Genomic DNA, 14,393 nt, shown 5'->3' on the forward strand with positions numbered 1-14,393 from the left:
CAGTCCGCTTTGCACTATTCTGGGCATTGCTTTAAATTTTTAGTAATTATCCTTCAACTTTAATATCAGAAAAATAATTCCACTGTGTTAAAAGCAATAAAAATAAATTTCCAGAGAATAAGGATTTGGCTAAGAGAACTAAAAAGGAAGCAGCAAGAGTTAAGAAAGAAAAAACAACAACAATGGAAAAATGTCAATTAAGAAAGTTATGAAGTGAGAAACGGAGTACTCAGATGCTGGAGAGAGGTCAACTAAGAAAAGGATCAGTATCTTCCCCTTATAGTTAACAATTGGTTCTTTGGTGATCTTGGAAGGTTTTAGTGTAGGAGCTGGGGAAGAAGTCACAATAGAGCAAGCAAGGGAGGAAGAGTGGAAGGAGAGAGAGCAAATTTGGGGAATGAATGGCTACTGCCCCTTGGTGAAGGGTATGAAACAGACAATAGACCCTGACTCGTCCTTGGCCAATGACAATGGGCACTTGCGCTTTGGGTCTAGCAGTCAGACCTCATTTGACAAAGCAGATGTAAATTTTGAGAACCAAGATACTCATGGAGGGGAGCAAACTTCAGCTTCCCCGAAACCTGACTGAAGACAGCCCAAAAGTGCTTTTCTCCTTCATGCAGTTGCACACTTAGGAAAAGCAGAACTCCAACATCTGCTGCTCTCTATTGAGCTCCAGGCTCACACTGCCCACTGGCACAGGACAAATCTATTTGGAAGTCAACTGGTGCTTCAAGCCCAATATATCAAAATGAATTCCTTACCTTAATAACTGACCTCCTGTGTTCTGATCTTGAATAGAAAGCATCACCAACCACCTAATTTCCAAACTTTATAGTCATCCTCAATGTCTCACCGATTCTCGATTTCAACTCCTGATTGTTGTCAAATGTGTCTTCTTATTTCCTACCCACTGCCAGTTCTGGAAATTCGTTCTGGACTTCATCATTTCTTACAGAGACAACGAATGATTCCATAACTGGTCTTTCTTCCCCCAGTGCTTACCTCTTCATTCCATTCTCCATATGTGTACCCAGAGTGATTGCTACCAAGCCTAAGATAGAGTGGGGCACTTTGGGAGGCCGAGGTGGGAGGATCGCTTTGAGCTCAGGAGTTCAAGACCAGCCTGGGCAACATAGTGAAACCCCATCTATACAAAGAATATAAAAAAAATTAGCTGGGCATGGTGGCTCATACCTGTGGTTCTAGCTACTTGAGAGGCTGAGGTGGGAGAATCTCTTGGGCCTGAGAAGCAGAGGTTGCAGTGAGCCAAGATCGAGCCACTGTACTCCAGCCTGAGTGACAGTGAGATCTTGTCCGGAAAACACACACACACACACACACACACACACACAAAACTAAGATCATCTAAAATTATTTCATGGCTATTCATCAACCCCAACATAATGTGGTAAGATTAAAGATGAAGGATAAGGTCCTTTTACTAATTGGCTCAAGCCTGAGTACCTTCAAACATAATATATCACCACCACTTCTCATACACTTTATACTTTAACTACATGAACCTATCTTAGAAAATTTGCATCTAGGTCCTAGAACATAAAAGTCCATATCTTTGGAATATTTTCTCCTTCTCTTTACCCAGAAAACTCCTGCATATTAAATGGAGAACAAGAACATCATTTATTTTGTGAAGTTTTGACCCTCTCAAGGGAAAAGGCCTTGTCTTTTTTATTTTTGCATCACTCGTGCCTTGCATGGTACCTGGAAATCAGTAGGAGATTAAAGAAAAATTGAACGTTTGTGCTTCACTCTGAGTACTTGAAGCACAGTCAACTCAACCACTGAATAAACTCCAGTGAGCACATTTAAAAAGTCATGAACAATAGATAATGTTTCTCTTAACTCCCAATCTTTTCCCTTTTAAAACTATTTGAGTGCCAAGCACAGTGGCTCACACCTATAATCCCGGTGTTTTGGGAAGCCAGGACAGGAGGATCACTTGAGCTCAGGAGTTCAAGGCCAGCCTGGGCAATATAGTGAGACCTTGTGTCTACAAAAAAAAAAAAAAGAAAAAAAAATAGCTGGGTATATGGAGCACATCTGTAGTCCCAGCTACTTGGGAAGCTAAGGTGGGAGAATTGCTTGAATTCAGGAGGTTGAGGCTGCAGTGAGCCATGACTGCATGATTGCTCCACTGTACTCCAGCCAGGGTGACAGAGACCCTATCTCAAAAAAAAAAAAAAAAAAACTATTTGATCACTATATCAGTCATTATACAAATGTGTGGATATTTTCCAGGCACTACATGAGAGTCAGGGAATGCAATGGTAAACAATATACATATCTTGCTCTTGAGAAGATTAGAATCTAGTATGATTCTCAATTGTTCGTACTTACTTCCATCTTCTTGCCTCTGAACTTCATGCTGAATACAGCAACCCACTAACTAACGCTTGACCTTGCATTTTGGACACTGACACTGCTGAATGGCTTTTGGCTTCTCTACCTGCTCTGGCTCTGAAGTATTCCAAAATCACTCAGGATAACTATACTTTAGCCCTGGGACACTGTGAGAACACAAATGCTTCTCTGACCCCTGACTGCTATCCCTGGTTTTATCAAACCTGACTCCTTTGAAAATATTTGGGAAAAATGAATGACTAAAGAATTTTTCAGCCCCTGTTTCTCCAATGACCTTCTTTTGATGCACAGTAGTATTTGTGTCATTTTCTCCATTCATGTTGAGGACCATAAGCATGCAAGACAGAGGGTCTTAGATGCAGATGATAAATTTTCAAGCTGTCCTTTTCAGCTTTGCAAGTGAAAGAGAGATGCAGGGCTGAATGGAGGAGGATGAGTAGCTCGAGTGAACTGTCAGTTTCAAGAAGGTCATTGAGTATGTTCAGGCTGCCAAGTTCCTGGGATTGTTCCCAAACTCCCACAGTGCTGCCTCAATCTGGCTACAGACTCTGTGCCATAGACTAGGATCTCTGGCTCATTCCGTGAAACTAAGCCAGGTTTCTCTGGGGTCTCAGATGCTTCCATGGGTGTCAACTGGGTACCACAATAAGTCACATTCTTGCCTTCAGCTTTCACATTTGTATTTTCTGTTCAGAACTAAAAGCTAAAATAGTTCATTATATTTAGAGTAAATGATAGTATAATACTATATTATTCTGTCTGTGTGAGTACACTTGAAGCATCTTTAAAATCTCCAAAGTGGCTGCACTGGGCAGGACCATGGAGAGCATCCAACGCAGCCTCCCACTGTGTCTAACTCACTTGTAGAAGCATTGCTGTAACAGTAACAATACAATTATGTTACCACTGGGACCCCTCTTCCTGGAATTACTGAAATATCTTCCACATGTTGCATAAGAAAAGTACTGAATAACCTTAAAAGGCATACTTATTGTGGAATAATAATGATAAAATTAAACATTTAATGAACACTGATTACATGCCAGTTCATATTATAATAATTTTCTACGTGGTAACTCATTTAACTCTCTGAATTATTGGTTTTCTCACTTTACAGTAGAAAGGAAACTAAGGCATAGTCACAAGTAAAAAACACGAAGCTTTTGCAAGATCTCTTCTTCTGAAGTACACAATTTTAGCCACACCCATGGTAAGTTGATACCCACCCCGCCCCCCAACCTTTTTTTTAGACAGGGTTTCGCTCTGTTGCCCAAGCTGCAGTGCAGTGGCACAATCATGGCTCACTGCAGCCTTGACCTCCCGGGCTCATGTGATCCTCCTGCCTTAGTCTCCCAGGTAGCTGAGACTACAGGTGCTCACCAGCATGCCTAGCTAAGGGTGCTGTCTCTTAAAGTGTTCAGAATGTCCTCTTTATACTTCATGTCCTCAAATTTTACTATGAAGTAGGTATCCACCTATGGGCCCTTTCTTAATTCATCCTCCTTAGTAGCCAGGGAGCCATTTGATCTGAAAAGAATATCTTTATTCAACTCTGGGAAGTTTTCTTATGTTATCTACTTAGTTATTTGCATTTCTCCATTCTATCTATTGTCCTGAGACACATGTTAAACATACCATACCACCTTGGTATGGCCTAATGACCCCAAATCTAAACTGTAGTCTGGAGAAAATGTCTTATAAAAGTGGTCTTTGACTCTCAGTGCATCAGAATCTTCTTGAGAAATTTTTGAAAAGGCAGATGTTTGGAATCTCAAAGATTCTGAAGTTTTGAGTGAAGCACAGGTATCTATATATTTTTTAAATGTCTACAAGTAACTGTGCAGCTTAGAAACTGAGAACCTCTCTCTTTATAGGAATATACAATACATATGTTTTCACCTGTGTCAGAGGTAGACAAGTGATGAAGAATTCTGGGTCCTTATCAAGTATCCCCAATAAAAATGAGAGAGAAATGTGGTATTATGCAAATATGAACTGAAGATACTCAGTGTGTACTCCTAAGGTTCTTTTCATTTTATTGACTCTAGCTTTCAAATTTTTCTTAAATTGCATCTACTTGGCCACAGTCTACTCCCCCATATGTTGTGAGCTGTTGCCTCCAATTTTGTCTCTCCATAAATCTGATCATTTCTGCTTTCTGTACATTAGCAATGCCTCAAATTTTCTTATCTACTAGTGGCAACCCTTCTTGTTTTCCATGCCCTTATGAATTTATTCTTTTTCACAGCTCCTCTATTCCTTCAAGAAATTTTGAAGGCAAAGGATGCAGATGCATCTATTATGGAAGAGAACTTCATCGGTTCAACTCAAGGACAAAATTCGAGGAGAATTTCAACATATTTTCTTCCCTATAAAAAAGGCTTGAGGCCAGATGTGGAGAAATGACCTCCTTTTTAAGTCCTATTTGCCAGCTAGGCTTGGAAAGAGTTCCCTTCCTCCAGAAAGTCCTTCTTACTACTCATCTTTCTTCCTCCACATCCATATGACTGCCCTCACTCCCTGACATATGGCATATACTCACAATGCTTGTCCTAAAAGGAGTTTCCAGCTGGACTGGAGCTGGAAAGACCCCTGGATCACGCTGATTATATTCCAGTAGAGAGCCAATTTCCAGATTCACCCTGGCGTACAAGCTGGATGCTAAAAAGTCTCTTAGCGTGCGATTTTGATGCTAAGTGAAAGATGCTTGTTTTCAATGGAACACAGCAATGCTGTAGAGCAAAAAGCTAGAAAGGACACTGGAGCCATAGCTTTCAGATCCCTTAACCAAAATGTTCAAGAGATAGAAAAACTGCAGAATACAAAGAGATGCTTAAATTTTCCTATGGACAAGGCTTATTTTATAAATCAAGAAAAATAACAGGAATACTCAAAGGATAGTGAATAACTGAAATTATTTTTAAGTTTGTTTCTCCAGGCTGGACTGCAGTGGTGTGATCTTGGCTCACTGCAACCTCTGCCTCCTGGGTTCAACCGATTCTCCTGCCTCAACCTCCCTAGTAGCTGGGATTACAGGTGTGCACCACCATACCCAGCTAATTATTGTATTTTTAGTAGAGACGGGGTTTCACCATGTTGGCCAGGCTGGTCTTTAACTCCTCACCTCAAGTGATCCACCCACCTCGGCCTCCCAAAGTGCTGGTATTACAGGCATGAGCCATGGTGCCTGGCCTCATTTTTAAGTTTTAATGTTTTAACTCCCACATCTGATTCCCCTTGCACAGTGGGATGCTGGCTAATACTGATATGACCAACCTAGAACATACAGCCAGTGATACAGTGAGGATAACGTTTTGTCAGTGGCTTTGCCACATGGAGCTGGAAGAAAGTACCAATTCAAGACTTAGAACAGGAAGCCTGAACCTTGGTTGCATCTTAGAATGACACCAATGACCCAGCTGTCCCTAGACCAGTGACAGCAATATTCCTGAGCATGAAATCTAGTCCTTAATATTTTTAAAGCTTCCCAAATGATTCCAATGCGCAGCCAAGGTTGAGTGGGCAATTGTAAGGTGAGTATTGTGAACTGTGATACAAAGCTAAGGAAGTTAAAGATTTAGGAAAAGGGAAAACAATTGAGGGTGACAATGTGCAGATGACATTCAGGATACTGTTTAATTAGGATGAAACTGACACTGATGTTCTCTACGGCTCTAGAAAAAGCCCCAAACTATCGCACCTGTCTCGCTCCATACCTACAACATGCCCAGCATGGTGATGGATAGCAGCGCTATGATTTATGAGACCTAATCTTGCCTTCCAGAAGTCAATAGTGTGGCAGGAAAAGATATATAAATGACTAATTATGTCCATCAGACTAAATCTGCAGAAAGATAAACTTTCAAATCGCTATTGGAGCAAGGAGGAGGGAATGATATCATTAAATCTGACTTGTGGTTGAAGGGTACCAGAAAAGACATCAAAGAAAAGATGATCACTGAGCAGAGGCTTCAAGTATGAGTCAAAGTTTCCTGAGCAGTCATGGAAGATGAAACATTCTAAGCAAAGAGATCAGAAAAAAAAAAAAAAGTCATATCCATGAAGGGTTTGATTTGAGAGTTGTGTCGGAGTGGCTATAGTATAGGATATGTGTCGAAGAGTAGCAGGAGATAGTGTTGACGAGGTAAGATGGAACGAAATGCTATGTTGAGAATTTTGTACTTGGTGGACAATGTGGCGTGTCACTAGTGAAAGTTTATAAAAGGAGGGTGACAAGAGCAGATTCATGTGTGTTGTAGAAATCTTTCTGGCTACAACGTGAATTTTGAGTGTAAGAGGAATGCATAAAAATAAGATCTACCAGTTGGTTATTACAATAATTTAGGTGTAAACCCTCGCTAAAGCAGTGGCCATGTGAATAGAGGAAAGTGGGACTAACACAGGGAAGATTTCAGAGAAGTTGATAACATGGCTACAGTGAAGAAAATAAATTTAAAAATCAGAAATGATTTTTAGGTTTGTAGCCTGAGTGAATGGGTGGTATCATGAGCCAAAATGTGGAATAATGGAGTTTTTGATCGATTAATTTGAGTTAACGGTGGGTTTAGTTCTGGATGTAAAGTTAACCATCCTATTTCCAACCGTTGAAAGGGAAAACCCTCAACTAACTTACTCTCTAAATAGCACATAGATAAACAGATCTCTGAGTTTCTCCCAGAGGCAGACTACCAAGAGCTCCTTGGGAAAGGATCTCTCTACCTTTCATGACAGCAACTTAAAGCTATTAATGGTAATTTTCACACACTCAAGACCCCTTCTGGACTTTTTTAAAATTTAATAGAGTTTATTTGAGCAAAAAGTGATTCACGAATTGAACAGCACCTAGGACCAAAAGTTTAGAGAGGTAAGCCCTGCTTAACATGGGCATTAGCTTTTATAGCCTAAACACAGAAGTAAAGGTACAGAAATAACTGGATTGATTACAGGTAGGTACATGTCTTATTTGGGCATGGTCTAATCAGCTGGCTGTCCAGAAATGGCTGAAGCTCAGTTGCTGAGACTCAGTTATCTGTTTCAAAAATGATACTCCTAACTTAGGTGTTGATTTGCTTGTGTACTAAATTCAGTCACAGGCTGTTATATAGGAACTCAAAGTATGCAGACAGTGTCAGGCCAATGCCTTCCTGTTTCTTTCTTTCTTTCTTTCTTTCTTTCTTTCTTTCTTTCTTTTTTTTTTTTTTTAACAATTTCTCCCTTTTGTTCACCCTCTCAATTTTGAGAGATTGACCAAAAACCTTGGGAATTGCGACCACTCTGTCACTAACATCATACGCTCATTTGGTCTCACTATGGAATTCACAAGTCACAGTGGTGGATTAGTCAAATGATTATTGACCTTGTTGCTGTCCTAGTCATAGTGACACTGCTTAACAAACGATGGATGGCTGCAAACAAACATTTAAGACCTTCAGGAGGACACAGTGTACCAGCAAGACTATTATAATGACTATCAGGAAGACAATACAAGGAAACTGAAGTGTACTTCATAGCAGAGACCTCCCCAAACTGAACTGATTAAAACATATTGAAAAAGTCAAATTTCACACAACATAGAGGGTTGAACCATATTTGAGTTCAACTGGTGAAGACTCCCTTTATATCAAGTCAGGCTCAGTCATTGGGATTTATCAAATTCAATAGCTATGAACTCAAAGCCTCTTGAAGCAAGGCAGATGATGCAGGTCAGGTGGGGATTGGAGTAAACTAGAAAATTTAAACACCTTAAAAAAAAAAAGCTCTACTTAGATTCAAATGATTATTTTCGTGCTTTCATAGATGATCTGTGTTGCCAGATTTTTGACAGTTGCAAAAGAAAGTCCTGTTTTTTCATGTTAACAAGAAACTTATATATAAAAAATAAATAAAACAAACAAACAAACAAACAAAAAAAACGCTAACCAATGAAACTCATTTATGACCCCTGGACTTCAAACCTTCTTGAAGCTGAAGATTTATATATTTGACTTCTGTTATCACTTTGAGACAACTTAGAGAGAGACAGTTCCAAAAGCCTCTTTCATTTATAAAAGTTGCTCTTTTCATTGGTCCTACATCTAATGCTTCTGAATATCTCATGGTCTTTATAAGATACCAGGAATTCTTTATAAGATGCCAGGAATTTAAGAACAATGTCATTTTCAATTTATCCATGTCATTTGTGATTGTATTGACTTTAATCATAGCTCCTTTCAGCCTTCTCGTTTCTAAACTAATTTTACAGATTATTTTTATAGGATAATACTTTCATAGATACAGAAAAGTTTATGGCTAAAAATGATATTATGTTGGGTCATCTAAAATCACTAAAATCTCCTCACATTAGAAGAAATCAGAGCCAGACGGACAAAGTACATGTTCAAAGGTCATACAGCCAATTTCTGGCAGAGAACAATAACCTAGCTTTACTGGCTCTCACTCCTTTGTCTTCCTCACGTCTGGGCTGAAAGCTCATTGTGGGCTTCACTTGTTTTTCTTTTTGGCTGTATCAGTTAGCTGTTTCTGCATAACAAACAGCTCCAAAAATACCAGTGGCATGCTCATGCGTGCGTTTGCAAGCCAAGTAGTTTCACTTGTCTTCAGCTACACTCTTCTGGGCTTCATTTCAGATTTCAGGTCTGGTTCAAGTCACATGAAGTGGTTCTTCTGTTTCCATTTTGGGACCCAGGTTATCTGGGAGGAAGAATAGTGGCTACCTGAGGTATGGTCTTCTCATGGTGATGAGCACAAAGATCTCAGAAGATCAGGCAGAAACATGCAATGCCTTTAAAGCTTAGATTCAGAATTCATTTCCATCGATATCCCTCTGGCCAAAGCAAGTCATCTGGAAACATTCAATATCAGCGGAGCAGAGAAGCACATAACCTTATGGAGATCATGGTGGGAGAAGGCAGTGAGCATGTATGGAACACTAATCATGTCTATCATGGCTACCACTAATGGAGGGAATATATTGTGTCTGGCACTGTATCAAGCACTTCATTATTGTTAAATGTAACCTTTATGAGAATTCTATGTGGTATGTATAATCACCTCCATCTTACAGATAAAAATATGAGACTCAGAGAGATCATACAAGTGGACAGATGCCACATATACTAGTAAGTGGCAGCATAATTCTGCAATGCTGAATCTTTTATCTCTTCATTCTAAATGTTATTGCCTATTTTCAGAAGCTCAATATATTTGTGAGCCCCAAAATGTGTCATTATATCAACAGTTGATCTATGTCTGCATGTTAGACAATGACAGTTATGGTCAAACACCTGCATGGTCAAACCTCTGTGATTAAAGAGCACAAAATGAACAGAGTAGAAGGATAAACGGGACTGTAGGAGGAAGACCATGGCAGAAATCCCATTCCATATGTGCTTGCACTGAAATCATGAAAATAAAAATAAAAATAAAACTCTGTGCCAAAATAATAATGTGCAACTATTGGATAACATGTTAGTTGTTTTACATTACAGCTTAGCCTTTAAGTTAGAACCATAAATAAGAGTGAATACTTCTTCTCTCAAAACACAAATCTGGAGACCATATAAATAACTGGAGCTCATTTAACTTGGGAGTTCAGACAGAGCAGACAAGTCCATGACATTAAGTCAAATGTCACTCTCTCTTCTTTGAACTAACACAGATTCCTAACCAGAAAAAGCAAGACCTGACAATGACACTGGCCGAAAGGAATAGGTGATGAATTAGGCCCTGAGTGAGAGATCATTGATTCCTCTGATGTTCTTCCTCTAAGAATGAGGTAGCCTAGTCTTCCTATCAGCTTTTATTGTGTCCTAAATCTTGATGCTGGGTTTCTCATTTGGTTCTCACTGAAAGTTGCTCTTCTGATAATTCTAGCTCTGGAGACTGGGAAACTGCCCTAATCTGACCAAGAGTTTTCCCTGGGACTAAAGTGCTGGACTTGAACCTGTCCCATTCTCATCACTAAGCATGACTCCAAAAGATTCTTCAAGGACCTTCTGACAGGCCTGATTTTGCTGTCCACCAGCCAAGACTGAACAGTCACTGAGTATCCAGAGCTTTAATCACAAGGGAAGTTTAGGAGTAACTTCAGACTCTAAATTAGCCAACATCAGAGGCCAGTAGAGAAAGGCTTTTGAGCTGACTGAGTCTAGACTTGTCAGTATCAGCATCACATTTATAGAAATTCACGACGAAGCGATGCCCCCTCCATGGCTAACCTAGAGCTCAGTAAAGAGCAGCAATCTAAGGTCGGATGCAATGGCTCACACCTGTAATCCCAGCATTTTGGGAGGCTGAGGCAGGCGGATCACTTGAGGTCAGGAGTTCGACATCAGCCTGACCAACATGGTCAAACCCCATTTCTACTAAAAATACAAAAAATTAGCTGGGCGTGGTGGCGCATGCCTGTAATCCCACCTACTCAGGAGGCTGAGGCAGGAGAATCACTTGAACCCAGGAGGCGGAGATTGCAGTGAGCCGAGATGGTACCACTGCACTCCAGCCTGGGTGACACAGTAAGACTCCGTCTCAAAAAAAGAACAACAATGGTCTAGACTAGGAGTCAGCAAACTACGACCTGGGAGCAAATGTGTTCACTGCTTTTTTTTAATGCATAAAATATTATTGAAACACAGCCATACTCAATTGTCTATACCTGCTTTTGCATACAGTTGAGGAGTTGTGACAGAGACCATGTGGCCTGAAAAGCCTAAAATATTTACAACCTGGCCCTTTACATAAAAAGTTTGTCAACCCTGGTCTAGTTCTTTGAATATATTAAGGATAGATATTTCCAGGTTCCTGAGCTGAGAATTGTCTTCTGCACAGCTCACTGTCTCTCCATTAGGGAAATACTCTATCTTGAAGTTGGGTTGGAGTTACCATGAATTAATGTTTTTAAAGCTTAGATATTGTGGAGGTTCACAACTCTTTGACAATCCTTCCATAGAGGTGAGGTCTATGTTCCCTCCTCTTGAATCTGGGCAGACTTGTGAGTCATTTGTAACCACAGAATGCGGAAAAGTAATGTGACTTCTGAAGCTACATCTGAAGAAAAAAAAAGACAGTACTGTTTCACCTTGCTTGTTGGAACACTTGTGTTGGGGGCTTGAGCCACCATTTTAGAAGCTTGGCTGACCTTAGGCCACCACGCTGTAAGGAAGCTCAAACCATTTGGAGAGGCCATAGCATAGATATTCCAATCAGTTTTCTGTGCTGAGTTCCCAACAGCCCATATCAACTGCCAGCCATGTGGGTGAGTAATCTTGGGCATCAGCACGGTTAAGCCTTTAAATCACCACAGCACCTGCCAACATGCCAACATCTGACTACAATTTCATAAGAACTGCCAACTGAGGTCTGCCTGAATTCTTGACTCACAGATGATGAGAAAACAAATGGTTGGGTTGTGTGTGTGGACAGGGGAGATGTAGGCAGGAGGAGGTAAATATATATACACACACACACACACGTGTGTATATATATGACTTCTGGTTTCCAGTTCCGCACGTAAGGAGCTTAAAAGTCATCGCTTCATCCTGACAAGTAAAAGCCTCAATGAATTAAAAAATCAACAACTCTTCTTAGATATGTAAGAGAGGTGAGGACATGGGGCAAACCACTGTCCCCAACATTGGAGAGACCAACAGGTTTACTGGAACAGAGACTCACAGGTTACTGGAGTCTCATCTTACTGGAGCAGAGACTTACAAGCAAAAATCACTGCAGAAACCCAATGCCGAGGTAGGGAAACCTGGACTGTAATTGACAAACTGCTGGAGGCTCAATATGAACAAATCTGAAGGAGACCTAGTCATGGAGGCCTCCACAAAATTGTGAGTTTTACCTCCAGGAGCTTAACCAAGTTCTCACAGTGGATAGCAAAGAAAAATTCCCCCGTGCTTCTGGCTGCAGGAGGGAAAAATGGAACCATTTTAAAATACACGAGAGCAATTTGTTTTTCTTGACAAAGTCTGTCTGTAGTAAAACTATTTAACCAGAGCCTAACCTGCTGAGGTTTTATCAAAGTCTTACTGACTTGGGAGAAGGGAAATATACAACTCCAACCTACTCCAGCCTTCCATGTGGAAAAAGAGAATTACCCAACTGCAGACCATTGTAGTTATCCTGTTCCCCCTAAGGGAGCAGGGAGAGAAGAATTAAGACACAGTTGTAAAGTTCAAAGTCCAGAGGCATAGGCTTACTAAAAGACTAAAACCTAATAACGGGATTAGAGAATGCTTCTCCTTACTCCATGCCTTACCACTACATTATTAGAGACCTATTTACAGGAGTTTATATGCTGTAAATAGCATATGCAGTATATATCAATAATGACTTTAGACACCAATAGTCTAAATGCACTAGTTAAAATACAGATATTGTTAGAGTGGATGGAAAAACACAACCCTCTTTAAATTCATTTTAGTATAAAAACATACTTAGATTAAAAGTAAATGAATGGAGAAAGATATGCCATGTTAACACTAATCAAAAGAAAGTAAGAATAACTATGTTAATTTCAGACAGAGCAAACTTAAAAGGAAGGAAATTTATCCAGGGACAGAGGGGGCATTATGTAATAATACAGGATCAATTCCCTAAAAAATGTAACAATCTTTATAACATGTATACACCTAACAACAGAGTATCAAACTAAATGAGGGAAAAACTGACACAACTGCAAAGAGAAATAAATGAATTCAACACCCCTCTATCAAAAAGGGACAGATTCAGCATGCAGAAAATCAGTAAGGACACAGTTGAGCTCAGCAGCACAATCAATGAACTTGATATAAATGATATCTACAGACTACTTTATCCAACAACAGTAGAATACACATTCTTCCAAAACTCACATGGAACATTCACCAAGATAGACCATACTCTGGATCATAAGACACACCTTAACAAATTTCAAAGAAGAGAAATTATATAATATCTGCTTTCAGATCATTTTTCCAGTTTCTGAAAAACTAGAAATCAATAACAGAATAACTGGAAAATCTCAATATATGTAAAGATCATACAAAACACTTCTAAACAACACAGGTCAAAGAATAAATTTCAAGAGAAATTTTAAAATATTTTGAAGAAAGTTAAAAGGAAAACACAACTTATTAAAATTTGTGAGATTCAGTGAAAGCAGTGCTTACAGAAAAATTTATAGCATTGAATGCGTATATTAGAAAAAATAATCAAAATCAATCATCTAAGTTTATACCTAGAAAAAGAAGAGTAAATTAAATTCAAAGTAAACAGAGGAAAGAAATAAGTATTACAGCAGAAATCAATAAAATTGAAAGCAAGAAATCAATAGAGAAAATCAACAAACCAAAAGCTGGTTCTTTACTACCTAGGCTAAGTAAAAAAGGAAGAAGACATGAATTACTAATAGAAATGAAGGAGGAGACATCACTACAGATCCATTGACTTTAAAAAGATAATAAAGGAATTGCAAGACCACAAATTTGAAATCTTGGATGAAATAGACCAGTTCCTTGAAAGACATAATCTGCCAAAACTAACACAAGAAGAAATAGACAATCTGGATAGGCATATATATGTTAAAGGAATTGAATCAATAACTAATAACTTTCCTAAACAGAAGCAACAGGCCCAGAGGGATTCACTGATAAATTCCATCAGACATTTAGGAAATAAAGTTACCAATTCTCGACCATCTCTTTCAGAAGATAAAAGCAGCAGATGCTTCCCAACTCATTCTATGAGACTGGAATCACCCTATAACCAAAATCAAACAGAGGCTTTACAAGAAAAAAATAGCTATATATGAAGATCTCTCATGAACACAGATGCAAAAATTTTCAAATTTTTCAAATTATTTTATTTCAGCAAAATATTAGCAAATTGAATCCAACAATGTATTAAAAGAATTATACACCACAACCAAGTGGGATTTATCCCAAGTATGCATGCCTAGTTCAACATTCAAATATCAATTAATGTAATCTATCACATCAATAGGCCAAAGAAGAAAAATTGCATGA

This window comes from Papio anubis, chromosome 18 (genome assembly GCF_008728515.1).
Source record: "Papio anubis isolate 15944 chromosome 18, Panubis1.0, whole genome shotgun sequence".
Classification (NCBI taxonomy): domain Eukaryota; kingdom Metazoa; phylum Chordata; class Mammalia; order Primates; family Cercopithecidae; genus Papio; species Papio anubis.